At 47.8% G+C, this 14273-nt stretch overlaps 1 protein-coding gene across 1 annotated transcript in view; it reads left to right on the top strand.

The window, feature by feature from the left end:
* The first annotated feature begins 10677 nt into the window (after nt 1-10677).
* The window catches only part of MICAL2 (microtubule associated monooxygenase, calponin and LIM domain containing 2), a 205382-nt gene continuing 201786 nt past the window's right edge, over nt 10678-14273 (top strand). Inside the window, exon 1 of the mRNA XM_090264022.1 lies at nt 10678-10843. The gene's annotated coding sequence lies outside the window, so the exon portion shown is untranslated. The remainder of the gene's footprint in view (nt 10844-14273) is intronic.

The raw sequence follows: 14273 nt of genomic DNA, 5'->3' as shown, positions 1-14273 counted from the left end.
AGGAGAAAGAGGACTCAAGCGCTGTTTCTGAGTTATACGGACAGAATTTGTTATCCAATTGGAAAAGGAAATTTAGAAAAAGTGAGGAATCACAGATGACTAGGAAATTTCTAGTTTGGGAAATTCAGTTGTTTGTGTTCCATTAGTGAGGTTGGGAATATAGATCATTAACTGGTTTGGGACGATTTGGTTTGGACGTGTTGAATCTGAGATGCTTGAGGACATCCAGGAGTCCAATGGGCGGGTCAGCATTTGAATCTGGAATTGAGGGGAGAGCTGGAAGTTACTGGTGTCCACACACACGGTAGCTGGAGCAGGGGCAGTGGATGAGATCACACAGGAGACATGTGGAGGGAGAAGAGCACCAAGGAGCACTTACCAGCACCAGAGACTGGGGTGGAGTGTCCAGAGACATAGGACAAGTGGCTTTGGAATCAAAGGACAGAGGGTTTCAAGGAGGGGGAGTGGTCCAAGGCATCATGTGATACAAAATAATTAAGTGGGATGAAGGCTGGAAATAGAACATGGATTTGACAACTGAGAGGCCCCTGTCACCCTACAAAGTGCCAGGTTATAGGCTTTAGGGTGAGTGAGCCTTGGAGGATGTGAATAGACCAAGCATGGTCCTGTCACTCTTCAGCAGGGTTGGTGATGAGACGGGTAGGGCAGTGGCTCAGGGAGATGTGCCAAATAATTTGTACATGTTTACTTGGTAGTGTTTTTTTTTTTTCCCCTTTTTAAAGTTTGATATGGTTTGTTTGATGAGATATTTTACCAGGCTGTCGGGAAAAAAACTAAAAGAGAAAGTGATTTTCCATAGAGACTGAAAGCAGATTAGTGGTTGCCAGGAGCTTGAGGGGTGGGGGGATGAGAGTGATGACCTAATGGGTGTGGGGTTTCCTTTTGGGGTGATAGAGTGTTCTGGAAATAGGTAGTATAGTTGCATAACATTGTGAATTTACTAAATGGCACTGAGTTTTCCACCTTGAAATGGTTGAAATGATTAACTTTTTACGTGTGTTTTATCACACACACACACACACACACAGTGATTAGTATATCATGCTTTTGAGTTTTATGTGGGTCATATCATTTAATCCTAACAACCTTATAATAACTTTCTAACTTTACTGTTGCCATTTACACAAGAGATAACTGAGGTTCAGAGAGACTGATTTTTCCAAGCCCACACAGTTAGATTTGAGGTTTCAACCCAAGCTGATTTAACTATAAATCCCAAGCTCTTAACCCCTCTCTCGTATAACCTCTGTAGCTACACAATTTCATAGGTGCATATATAATAATGTGAAAAGATCTACATCCACCAAGATACTGATGCTCCAACTCTCCAGGTGATGAAATTATCTATAGTTTTGTATATCGTTCTTTTTGACTGGGCATAGCTTTGATTAAAATAGGAAAAAGCTTATTTTCAATGTACAGAAGAAAAAAATTTAGAGGTACCGCCCTCTCTGCAGGAGATGTCACAGGTGTGTAAGAAAACACTGGAGAGGATGTGAACCTTCACAGGTGAGTGCAGTGTGGAAGGAGCATGAACCAAGGCAACAGGAGGACTTCTCAAGGTGGTGACTTAGAACACCGTGTAAGGGAGTGTCAGCGCTCACTGCATGGAAAAGAAGAGGGAGGGTCCTTCAGAGGGAATGGTAGGCATGATGCCCTGAAGCCAGGAGGGATGGGGCAGGCATGGGGAGAGACAGCTGGATCCAGTGGGGTGATGCTTCATGGCACCTCTTTCCTGGGTCCCTCTGCCCTTCTCTCAGGTTCCTCTCCTCCCATTCTGCCCTGAGTAAACCAGGCAACATAAATTTGCTTTGCGGCGTGCTGTCCCCAGGGCAGCAACAGCCTTGCACTAAGATGCTTCCCTCAGTCCTCAGGGAAATAGAAAACCTCGAGGGCTGGCCTCTCAGGCATTCTCAGAAGGCCACTGTGGCCATGTCTCCCGTTTTGTCCTGGGATCCAATGACTCTCAGGCACAAACCCAGAGCAGCCCTCATTCAATCACTTCTTTGCCATTCTCCCAGTTGGACTGTCACGGATTATTGGCCAGTGGGAGGGTGCTGAGCGCTGAACTGTGCGGAGAAACAACCATTGCATTTCTTTCTACCCAAAGTCAAATTTCTTTCAGACATGCCTGCCCAGAGAGGGATCAGTCCCAGCAGTGAGACATGCCCTAAACCAGTGCCTAATGTGCCACTTGCCCTATGACCTACAACTTATTCTTTCTTGAGAGTGTTTTCACATCTTTTGAGATATGCCCACCTCTTTTTTGCCATGTCCTTGACATCGTAAACATTTTAAGCCTATCTGTCTCACAGTCTTTTCTATTTCTAATAAGTACTGTGTTTTTTGCTCCATAAGACGTACCCCCCCCCCAAAAAGTGGGGATAAATGTCTGTGCATCTTATGGAGTAAATATTGCATCACAGACCATGATGTGTACTACCTGACCTGGAATTCCCAGAAAATTAGAAGAATACTTGAAACTTAAAGTCTCTCCTCATTTGTTAATGACAGTGATGATGGTTCTTACTACTGCTGTTGACTGCTGTTCACTTTACATGATTGAACTATTATTCTGTTATATTTTTTAAATGTTTTAGTACATCATTTGGTTCAGAATATTTTTTTCTTGTTTTCCTCTGCTAAACCTAGGTGCATCTTATGGTCATGGGCATCTTATGGAGCAAAAAATATGGTATATGTCACATTTTCAGTACTTTTATAATTAATGAGATATGTGCTTCTGATAAGTTTCAGAGTGGCTAAGTGGCAAGAGTTTAGGCACAAGAGGGAGATAGAGCAGGCACTGAATCCTAGTTCTGCCAGTTACTAGGACATGGTATTTAACCTCCTTGATCTTTGGTTTCTCCAGGTGTGTGGTGGTTAATTTTATGTGTCAACTTGACCAGGCCACAGGGTGCCCAGATATTTGGTTAACATTATTTCTGGGTGTGTCTGTGACAGTGTTTCTTGATGAGATTAGCATTTGAATCTGCAGACTGGGTAAAGCAGATGGCCCTCTCCTGGGAGGGTGTGGATCACCCAATCCTTTGAGTGCCTAAATAGGACAGAAAGGCAGAAGAAGGGAGAAGTCATGTGGATATTGATCTCCTTTCCTTGGACTGGGGCTCACACCACTGGCTCCCCTAGTTCTCAGGCCTCTGGACTTGGACTGGAACTAAATACATCACCAGTTTTCCTGGGTCTACAGCTTTCAGACAGCAGATTGTAGAACTTCTCAGCCTCCATGATCACATGAGTGAATTCCTCATAATAAATTTCTATAATCTATCGATCTATCTGCCTTTCTATCTATTTATCTCTCATCTATCTGTCAATCATCTATCTATCTCCTATCAGTTCTGCTTCTCTGGAGAACTTAAACTAATACACAAGATGTAAAATGGAGTTAATGATCTCAGTCAGTAATCCTCAGAAGTAATCCTGTGTGGATGTTGTGAAGATCAACAAGGTAAAATATGGGTCCATCATAGGCACATGAGAAGTGGCCGTTTCACTTACAGGTTTGCTCAGGGAAGCAGGACCATTCATGTGATATGGAAAAAGAAAGTATTACAGGAATCAGAGTGCATATAATTGTGAGAGCTGGTGAAGAGGTCTACGGAAAGCTGTTGCCCCTGTCCTCTGGTGGGTCTGAAGTTGGGTGGGTCAGCAGGGTTGTCAGGTGAGGAGAAATCTTGGATGTGGTGGGGGGCAAAATCAAGAGCAAACTGAAACTCAGACAACCTGGAAACCCTGAGAAGATGCTGGAATTGGTGTCTATTTCTTACTACCTCTACCCTTAACAAGTAGTGACCTTGGGAGCACCTTGTACTTTTCCCAAGCTGGGAAACACACACGGGCCCTGGACTCATGGGAGTGGAAGGAGGAGTACCTGTGTGAGCAGGCAGAGGCTGTGTCCAAGTGCCGGGCTATTGCCCTGTGCCAAAGACATGCATACACAACAGCAGTGCCCTGCCCTGCCCTTCCACGTGCACAGCCTGCTGTCACTTCCACCTTCCTAATCTCATGCAAATGTCCCTTGGAGCCAGTCCTAACTCGGAAGCATCTGGGAAAGGGAGTTCTGGGAAACCCAGTTCTAGCTTAGTAAATTGCTACAATACAAGCCCACTGTATTCACAGACGTGGGGAAAGCAACTAATCTTTAATCTGAGCCAATAATATGCCTTCATGCATGTTGTCTCATCTGATCTTACACCCTCTTCTCACAAAGTCAGGGTTATTGCCTCCCTCACCTGGCTTGCTCAAAGTCACCCCATTCTGACAAGCAGAGGTCGAAGCCCAGGTTGTCAGAGCCTGAGTGCTTTTCCAAGAACTTGACCTGTGAAGGCAATGGGGCTTCTCCTTGCTGGGGCTCCAGCTCCATCACGGTAATAGTCTGAGTGTTCCTGCAGACCCATCATCTGACAAGGGGGAGAATGACCCCTCTGAATGGATTAGAGGCTGGGCTGCACTGGGTGGTCTCTTGTTATCTATGCTGCATTTTGGGGAATGATTTGAAGAGAAAAGAGGTTGGGCAGGAATTTAATTTTAATTAAAATGAATTTATCTGCTACAAAATGCAGGGACCTTAGAGAAAAGCCAACAGGGGGTGATCTGTCAGTGGGGTGGGAGTGGGAAGTCGACAATAGGAGAGGAGGTCTGGATAACATAACTTTCTGAGAGGAAAAAAGCATACATTCCTCCTGTGAGTTTCTGTGGGCCCACGTCTACAGCTGTGGTCCAGGCTCATTGGAGAAACAGTGGGTGGATGGTACAAACACACTGCTTAGTAGATTGTTTGTTTTTAAGCAGGTTCCTCTCTCTTTCCTGACACTCCCATGTGCTGGGTGCTCTTTAATCAACACACATTGAATACCACATTTTGCTCATTTAAAAAGCTCAGGTGACCTGACCCACCCTGCTGTCTTAGGATGGGTCCCCCCAGAAGCAGACTCTGAGATAAGAATCTGAGTGCAAGCTGTTTATTTGGGAAGTAATCTCAGGAAGTGTCAGTAAGGGACTGGGGAATTGTGAAAGGGAAGTGACTGAAGGGAAACCAATACAGAGTATGTTCATGAGCAGGTTACTGCTGTGGGTGCCTGGGGCTCAGTCCTGCCGGGGTCTGTGGGGGGGGGGAGAGAGAGACAGAGAGAGGTAGCACATAGATCCAAGATACCCACTTGCGTGGTGAGACATTTGGTGTACATATCCACCAGCTCTTGCCCACTCTTGTTTGTTTGAAGGTCGCTCCGGTGATGTTAAATCTGTGATACTCTGACCAGCCCTGTGCACTGTCGGAGTGTGCTGCTGAAGCTAGAGAAAACTCACAGGCAGAGAGTCACAGGTACCTGCAATAGAAAGCCAGAGGCACATATGGAAGCAAGCAGCATCTGCTATTCCTATGCAGCATAGAGCCATCTCTCCCTTCTCCCTTTCTAACTGTACTCAACTTTTGTTCAGACATCCACCCCTTTGGCCTGCAGCCTGTGAGTCTCAGGGGAAGCTGAGCCCACCTCAGCTCCAGGCGGAGGGCCTGACAGGCATGGCCAATCAGCACATTCCAGTCCTCCTGCTGTGGCAGGGATTCAAGTGGGCCTTGACCCAATCCATTCAGAGTGGATCTCAGAACTCCTGCTTGGAATTCTGGGTCAGAAATGTTCTCTTTTGGCTAAGGTAGCTTGTGGCAACAAGAGCTCTTAGCACTGACTACAACAAGGAAGACCAGCTTGAAGCCAACAGAGAGGAGGGTAGAGCCAAGAGAATTGCAAAGAAGGGCAACTGAAACTTTTATTTCTGGACTCCTTCATCATAGGAGTTTTTTTCTCTTCTATTATAGTCAGGTCTCCTCCACTGCATGCAGAACACATTTGCTGGAAGCCCTGACTTCTGGGGAAAAAGAGAGCTTCTCTCACAAGTATATATATATGCTGATTCTAAAGAAGAAATCTGCTCAGACTGTATGCATGTCTGTTGGAACAATCACCACTGGGGCTATAGGGTTGGCCAGCCCTGAGAGCAATGTCCAGTCTTGTAGTGAGGAGAGAATAAAGACCACAGGTTCAGGAGTAAACCAGTTAGATTCACCCTGAGAGGTCCTGAGAGGCCTTGGGCTAGTGACTGCATTTCTCCAAGATTCCATTTTCTCATTGCTAAGGTGTCGGTGATATTAGTACTCACCTGAAAATGTGGCTGAGAGATACACTCCCAAGTTTAGTGGTGGAAGTGGCTATGTCCCTGACCTGGAGTTGCTCAAATGATGCCTCTTATTGACTCTAGCTCTATAGACCCTTATTAATATCAGCCCCCAATTAATTTTATCCAAAACTCTTATATATCATTTACTGTGTAGCTGGGAGATATGTTCTGTGCCCATTATCTCCATCTTACTATGATCCTGTCACAGGTGAGGAACTTGCTGCACAGAGAAATTAAGTCACTTGCCCAAGGTGACCCAGTAAGTGGCAGAGCTGGAGTTCAAACTCAGGCATCTTGACTTCAGAGTCTGTGGCTACTAATTACTCAGTTGTGATGTCTGTTAGAATAATTGCACCGTACATATTTGTGGGGTGGATACATCACGGATGGATAGACAGATGAGCTTGTGTGAGTTCCCTTCATGGGCTACAACAGAGAAGAGTATCCCTGTTTTTGCTGCTAGCCAGCTGCTCTGTGGAGGATTCAGAAGCTGCCTCCCTAGCTTCATTCACTCACAGCAGTGTGTTCTAAAATGGGCTTCAGGTTTGTAGGAACAGTCTGCCTGGGCTGCAGGTGTGGCTCAGTCTGCTGCGAGGGTGCAATGGTTTTTGTGGCATTGTTTTGTCTCTCGTATGTCTAGAATTATGCCCTTGGATTTCACAGCTGGCTTTGAGTGTGTGTGTGAGTGTGTGTGTGTATGTGTGTGTGTGTGTGTGCCTCTCACCAGGCTATTTGAGGCTGGAGCTAGAGTCCCCTTGTGACCCTGTGTCTCCTCCTCTCTCCTTCTGCACACCCACTCTCTGTCTCTTTCTTTGCTCTGGTTGGCACATCCCTCCCTGCTTGTGACCTCCGCTCTCCAGCACCGGCTTTCTGTCCTTGCTGCCAACATGCACACATTCCCCAAAAGTGCTGTGGTGTGGTGCCTCAGAGGGTATTACAGATTTTGACAGGTGCCATTTTCCCTCCAACTGTCTGGAAAATCCACTGTATGTGCAGTAGACCTGATAAGTTCCTGGTGACCTTGAACACTTTTCTGTCTTATCCATGAAAAACAGTGCCTTCTGAGGCCTATCAGGATATCAGGCTGGAATGAGGCCCCAGGGATCTTGCTTCTCACACATTCCTAAGTTTGTTTTCTTTCAGGAAATACAAATGTTTCTACTTCCTGACTTAGAAAGTCTTTCTGCAAAGATAGTTCCTAAGGTGGCCGGAGGCCAATCAGCCTTTTCTCATCATTTAACAAGGTCACTGGACTCTATAGACACTAGCCTTTCTCTTTCTTCCGAGAGCCCAGGGCCCCTTGATAGAGGCTTGAGCAGGAAGCTAGTGAGAACCCTGCTCACTATTTTATCCCTTCTTGGAACATTTGCATGTGAGGAAGAGGTCCAAGGGCATGGACCCTTCTTCATGTGGAGGGGGTGAGGTACAGGAGGTAAATCCCCTGCCATTCAAACACTGTGAGAAGCACCCCAGCTTCTCTACAGAACATCTTTGCCTCGAGAACCCACTTAGTTCAACTTGGTACCTTGCTTCAAGCAAACTGCTGGGCTGGAAATAAAAAGAAGCCAGGTCTGACACCCCCGCAGCCCTCTTGGAACACCATCAGGTGGGTAAGCAGTGACGATAGAGGTCACCACCTGGAATTCTTCAGTGGGGAGGAACGCCTAGTGCTGTTGAGACCCATTGCTTCCAGTCCGAGATGGAGATATCTTTAGGGATGAATCTGGGTCTTCCTTCTTTCCCTTCCTCTGATGCTAATGTGGCCATCTGTACCTCCCAGACAACCTTCACAAGCATACATCCACCGACCTAGAAGAGTGGGCTGGGGAAGAGATGGTTATTAAATACAGAATACTGAGTCATGGCATAAAGAGGTTGAGTTTGCCTGGCATGCTAAGAGTGGGGCAGGGGCGTTGGGAACTGGAACCCATTCCTATACTCTGTGATGCTCACAGGTGCCTTCCTGTCTCTGGGGCTCCATTTAATTTTTTATTTCTTTAATCTATTAAGTGAGGGGCTTAGACACATTCTCTAAGGTCTACTCTAACATTGCATGATTTTTTCTTTGAAGATCTTAGTTATATAAACTCCCAGACACAGTCAGAATCCAGCAGGATATCCCATGGTTACTGATTTGTCTGGAGGAGGGGGAGTTGTGACCTCCTCTCCCCATTCCTCTCTACCCTCCCAAGGAGACGGCAGCAAAGGTGGCTTCTGTGTGGTGACAAGGGGTTCTGACCAGTGACTCTAGAGGTCCCAAGTCTTATCTCCCTCCCTGCAGTTAGCCCCCATCACCTCCCAGCTTGCCCAGTATCCAAGGAAAAGCTCATTGCTCAGCCCCGAGACTCACCTAGGAAGGATTTTCTTACCTGAGCCTCCTGACTTAAAAACACTGGGAGTGGAATGGGGGAGGAGGCAGATGCCCTAGGAACCCATTGATACATTTTAGTTTTTGAGCTGTGAGAACTTTTGTGCTGAACACTGCTATCTCTATAAAACTTGGCTGGCCCACAGTGTTCCTGAAGTAGTCTTAAATTTGCTTAATTTGGAGAACATTGTGCTCTAGATAAGGTGATGGACATAATAAACAATAAAAGTAAAAAATACAGCTCCCACAGCAGCAAGTACTTCTATTTATCGGCTGCATTATACATTACACAAACAGGGGAACCACATCCAGCTCAGAGTAGCATTTGTGCAATGAATGAATGACCTGTTTCCATCTCCATCACCAACATGGGTCTCTCAGGTCCAGGACGGAAGCAAGAGGCTTTGTGCTGAGGGCAGAGGTAACACTGTTCCCTGAGGCTCCTCTTTGTCTCAGCTTTCCTTTATCACTTGGTGAATAAGTCAGGGCCATGCTGGTCTCACCTCCAGTCTCTTACAGCGCCCAGGCCTGAACTCAACAGAATGTTTGGGCAGGTCAGGCCCCAGTGCGGTTCCTTCAGAGATAGTCCTGGCCTGTCCAGCACTCTAGAGTTACTGGTAGGGCTGTAGAGGCCCCAGTACACAGTGGTTAGACATACAGACTCTGGGATCAGAGAGCTCTGAGCTCAAGTCCAAATTCTAATACTTATTAATCATATGACCTTGACAAGTTACTGTACCTCACTGAGTCTCAGTTTCCACATTAGTAAAAGGAGATTATAATAAGAATGCATACCTTGCAGATTCATTGTCAGAATGAAATGAGAAAAATGTTCAGAAAGAACACTCTATCAACTGACATCACAGGCAGAGTTCCGTCAGAGTCAAGAGCTGCTCCCTGTAACTCCTGGCAGAGTTTTGCAAACTAAGCAGGGATGGCTTTTACTGAAAGTTCATCTGCAGGAGATTAAACTCAGAAGACACTAAGAGAGCTTCCAGGTTGGACAATCCCTGGGAAAACCCAAAAGGCCTGGAGTAGCATCACTTCGTAAGGAGTAGAGAAAAAACAACATAGGTCCCAAGTTTGAAGGGGGCAGGCTGCTCTGTTTGTACTTGCCAGGCAATGGAATATAGTCTTTCCAGAGGGTGGTCTGATGCTGTGGAAGTTCCAGCAGCCTGGAGTCACAATACTGTTTTCTCATTGCCCAAGTCTGTCTGTTCTGCTCCGCATTGTGTCAGCTCAGTTCCAGGAACATTTATTGATGCCTGCTTTGGCCAAGCTTGTGATGAGCAGGACATGGCTTCTGCCCATGTGACTCTTGTTTCATGATCTAAGGTGTCTGCAGTACTTACTCTTTGCAATGCTGCTTCATACCCCACTAGGTCTCACAGCATTTACACTGTATTTTCTGTGAATGGTGCTTGGGGAGCTGTGGGAGTATATGCAACCCAGGAAGGGGCAGAGCAGAGATTAAGATACCAATTTAACAGCCAAGAAAAGAGGGCTAAGTAACGTAGGTCATCTGTACCACTCCCGCACTTCCCACCAGCTTTATTCTAAGCAAAGGCAGTCCAGGTGAGGGGAAGAGCCTAACAGCTGGCAGGGCGTTTGCTGAAGCCCCCAGTGGTCAAGAAGGAAAGCAAGGAGGGAGGCCCACAGCCATTACTGAAAAGTGCTATGTTGCTTCTCCAAGTCCAAAAGGGGACGATGGGCTTGCTTTCCAGCCACCTAGGCTAAGGAGCATGACGCACAGCCCTTGCCTCTCCCTTGACAATAGAATACCAGCACCTGGGTTTTCATCACACAGCACCACTACGCTCCGCCCACATCCGCTCTCCCCACTGGTCTCAAACCTGCGCAGGTCAGGGTGGGAAAGGCGGCCGCTCCCTGAGCTCAGGCCCAGCTGCAGCCCACGTGCGCCAGCAGCAGCCGCGGTGACAGCTGGCCCCACTGGGGCAGAGAGAGCGGGGAGCGGGGGTGGGCCCCCGCGCCGCGCTGCCATTGGTCACAGCTCCGGGCCGTGGGCGGGGCCGCGCTCCCAGCTGCCCTGTCATTGGCCGCGCTGCCGATGAGGGAGGCTCCAAGCTCCGTGGGCCGCGCGGCGCAGAACTGCGGGCGCTCTCCTGGCTACTCTTGTGTCTAGTCGTCTTGTTCGCTCCCAGCTCCGCAGGCGGCCTGCGAGTCCTGACCGCTGTGCCTGCGGGCCGAGGCGAAGGCAGGAGCTGACCGGAGGCTCAGTGGCCAACGTGGCTCCGGGTAAGGCGAGACGACACAGGGCTCCGGGGTGGGCGGGCTGACAAGCGCGAGTGGGGACCGCGCCAGCTGAGCCTGGACTCTGCGCCCCAGCCGGCGCCCAAAAGGGTCAGGTGCGGCTGCAGCATCTCCCGCCTCCAACCCACAGGGCGCCCGGCGAGCAGGTGGCTCTGTCCAGGCGGCCGGGCCTGCGGCTATCAGTCTCTGAACGGATTAGAACGAAATAAAAGCCTCCCATCCGTGCCCTGAACTACCTCTTACCCTGCCCGCCAACACCCAAACCTAGCAATTCTAAGGCTAGAAAATCCCCAAACGTCAGCATGGAGTGGGCGCAATGCGCCAGCGGTACCGCCTGCCACAAGGGCGTAAGATTATCCCCAAACTTTGCTTCCCACGGTTTGGGTTCCGTGCCTTTATGTTCTCTCGTGGCTTTTCACTGCCCCCCCCCCCCCCCCTTAACAACAGGAAGTGAAGTTGGTTTGAATGTCAGTGGCCTGGCCGCCTGCGGGCTAGGACCGGGGCTGGGGCTGGGGTCTAGGCGGTGGCCCGAGAGGCCCCGAGGCTCTACTCTTGACGGCGCGCGCCCCACCCAGCAGCCCGCGCTCACCCGAGGCCCGGGAGCACCCCAGTCAGGGCGTCCGCGGCGCCCACCTGGCGGTTGCCTGAATGGTCCGGGGGAGAAGTAGGGTCTTGCCCGTAGCCTCTGCTGCCGCTGACCTGGCTTCCAGGCTGGAGCAGGTGGGGTTAACTTTATCCTAGGCTAGCCTCTGGGCAGAGCTGGGAACGGCCTTTGCTGGATGGGGGAGAGGAGTATTGAAACCGGAGTAAATGTGCGTCTCCTTCTACATGATTTATTCGGAAGCCTGGGTTCTTACAGCCTAAATGCTTTTATTGGGAGGTGCGTCAGGCTTTGCGGGGTGGGGGTCCTTCAGCAGCATGTGGACCCTCTTGCTGTCAGTTTGGTCTGCTCCCTTACAGTCTTCAGTGGTTTAGGTGAAGGGTGAAATCACTAACAGGCCCCCTTCTAGATAGCACCCCCCTCAACCCCCGAAAAAATCCAGCAGAGGGTTGGCCCTGCCAATGGCGTTTGCATTCCCTGCTGGTGCTCTGACACCTGCACTCTGTTCCTGTCCCCTTCCCAGGGGAAGAGGACCCAACAAGTGGGCTTCGATTCTCCAGGGCAGCTCATCTGGTGCTCTGGAGACTCTAATTGCAGTAAGATCTTGCCTTTAGACAGACAGAAGACAGAATTATTAAGTGCTTGCTGGGGGACAGGTCCTGCCCTGTGGTACTTTTGCAGCCACTTTCATGATTACCCTCCAAAACCCAGAGTTTTGCCCTCCTTGTCTTAGAGATGGGGAAACAGACTCAGGGAGAGCGAGTGCCCATGGTCACACAGGACATGGGTGAGCCAGGATTTAAACCAGGCTTAGCTTTGCCAGAGCTAAGACCAGAGCTTTTCTCATTGCCCTGTGGCTGTGGAAAGTGTTGTGCCTGGCTTCATGATCGTGTACCCTGCTGGATGTTCACGGCCCTACTATGTGCTGACTGGAGGCTCCTAATCTCTGAAAAGGTTCTGTTCAAAGATTCAGGGGATGCTTCTTTGGTAAAGCACTTGAACTGACCCAGGTTAGCCCAGATTGTTCAACCTGCAAGCACTTTCCCACCCTATCCTCCCATCAGGGATGATGGCTGGTGTTTGTCATGCTATGATGGGAGGAATTGACTGCTGGTATTTGGGTGCTATTTGGGGGCAAAGCTTGCCTATGCCATGGACTTGGTCTCATCTCTGAGAGTTGGCCTCTGGGATGGTCTAAGAGAACCGGGTTAGCTGAAATAACCTCTACCTTATGACTGATTCTAGTTTTGTTTTTATTTTTTGGAGGAAAGAAAGGTGTTGGAGTATACCAGTTATGGTTATAAGGTGATTGAAAATTACAATTTGAGCATACCTTCATTAAAAATACACTACTTTTATCCCTACAACTTTCCTTCTTCAAGGCCATGATTAGCTTACTACCAATCAGTTCCACTTTATTTATTTATTTACTAGCTCCATAGAGGGGCCTGAGACTAAGTGTGTGTGTGTGTGTGTGTGTGTGTGTGTGTGTGTGTGTGTGTGTGTGTGTTAGGGGTAGCAACCTTGTGAAAGGTTTTTTTTCTAATTTATTTTTCAATTACAGTTGACATACAGTATTATTTATATTAATTTCAGGTGTGTAACATAGTAATTAGACATCTATATACCTTATGAAATGATCACCCCCATAAGTCTAGTACCCACCTGACACCATACATAGTTATTACAATATTATTGACTGTATTACTTTATATGCCTGTGACTATTTTAATAACTCAACCAGTTACACTTTAGCATAAATCAGCTTAAGAACTAAGACTGGTTGTAGCTATGGTCATTCAAGCCCATTCCCTGCAGCTGCAAGGAGCAGAGGAACAGGTACGGTAATCCCTCTCTGCCAAGTATTGGAGTGTCTCTGTTCTCTCCACCCCTGTCTCATCCCCATGTGGGTGTGCCTCCCAGTCGTGGACCTGCCCCTTTTACTCCCTACTACTGAAGGGTAAATGTCCTGCCCTCTGGGTGGAGAGCCTTGACCCTGGAGGGAGGGGTGGAGTATGGCAAGATTTGGACTGAACATTGCTAATCTTTGAAGCCCCCTCCAGACTAAGGTTCTCTGGTGTTTAAAGAGCCAAGAAATGGAATACTGTTCATCATGCTGGAACTTTTCATTCTTTATATCATTAGGTCCCCACATTAGCCCTCTGAAGAAGTATGTAGGGTTATTCCCATTTGACAGATGAGGAAACTGAGACTCAGAAAGGTTACCACTTGCTCCTATCACACAGTTAGTGAGCAACCAAGCTAGGATTCTGGCCTTGTCTTTTTGAGAGAGGTCTGTGTGGCAAATTAACACTAAGGGACACAGGAAAACTTTGTGGTCATCCTCTGAGCTCTGCCATGTGTGCTATCTCCCACCTCCTATTGTCCAGTCCATCCTCACTTAATGCAGTCGATAGGTTCTGTCACTTCAAGTGAAACAATATATAATGAAACCAGTTTGCCATAAGCTAATTGATATAAGCAACAGTTAGGCTCCTATGTCATCTCATCAACATTTTAATGAAACAACTTGGAATGAAAGGACATTAGTGAAGGACCTGCTATAATTTGTGAGTGTGTCTTCCCACCCTACTAGGAAATATCATTTAAAATATTCATAAACTTCGCAGGTTTATTTTCTGATTCTCATCCATCGTCTCTGGTTTGTGTTCCCTTAGTTTTTATGCCTGTCTTTGTTAGACTATCCACTATGATGCATTGCAGTCTATTTAAAAGTGTCATGAATATTTTCAAACAGAAAAATAGAATGGTATAATAAGCCCCATATACTCATTATCCAGCTTCAACAGTCAT

Source organism: Furipterus horrens, unplaced genomic scaffold, assembly GCF_987537825.1.
Source record: "Furipterus horrens unplaced genomic scaffold, mFurHor1.1.pri manual_scaffold_2, whole genome shotgun sequence".
Classification (NCBI taxonomy): domain Eukaryota; kingdom Metazoa; phylum Chordata; class Mammalia; order Chiroptera; family Furipteridae; genus Furipterus; species Furipterus horrens.
This window is presented reverse-complemented; position numbering and strand designations above follow the sequence as displayed.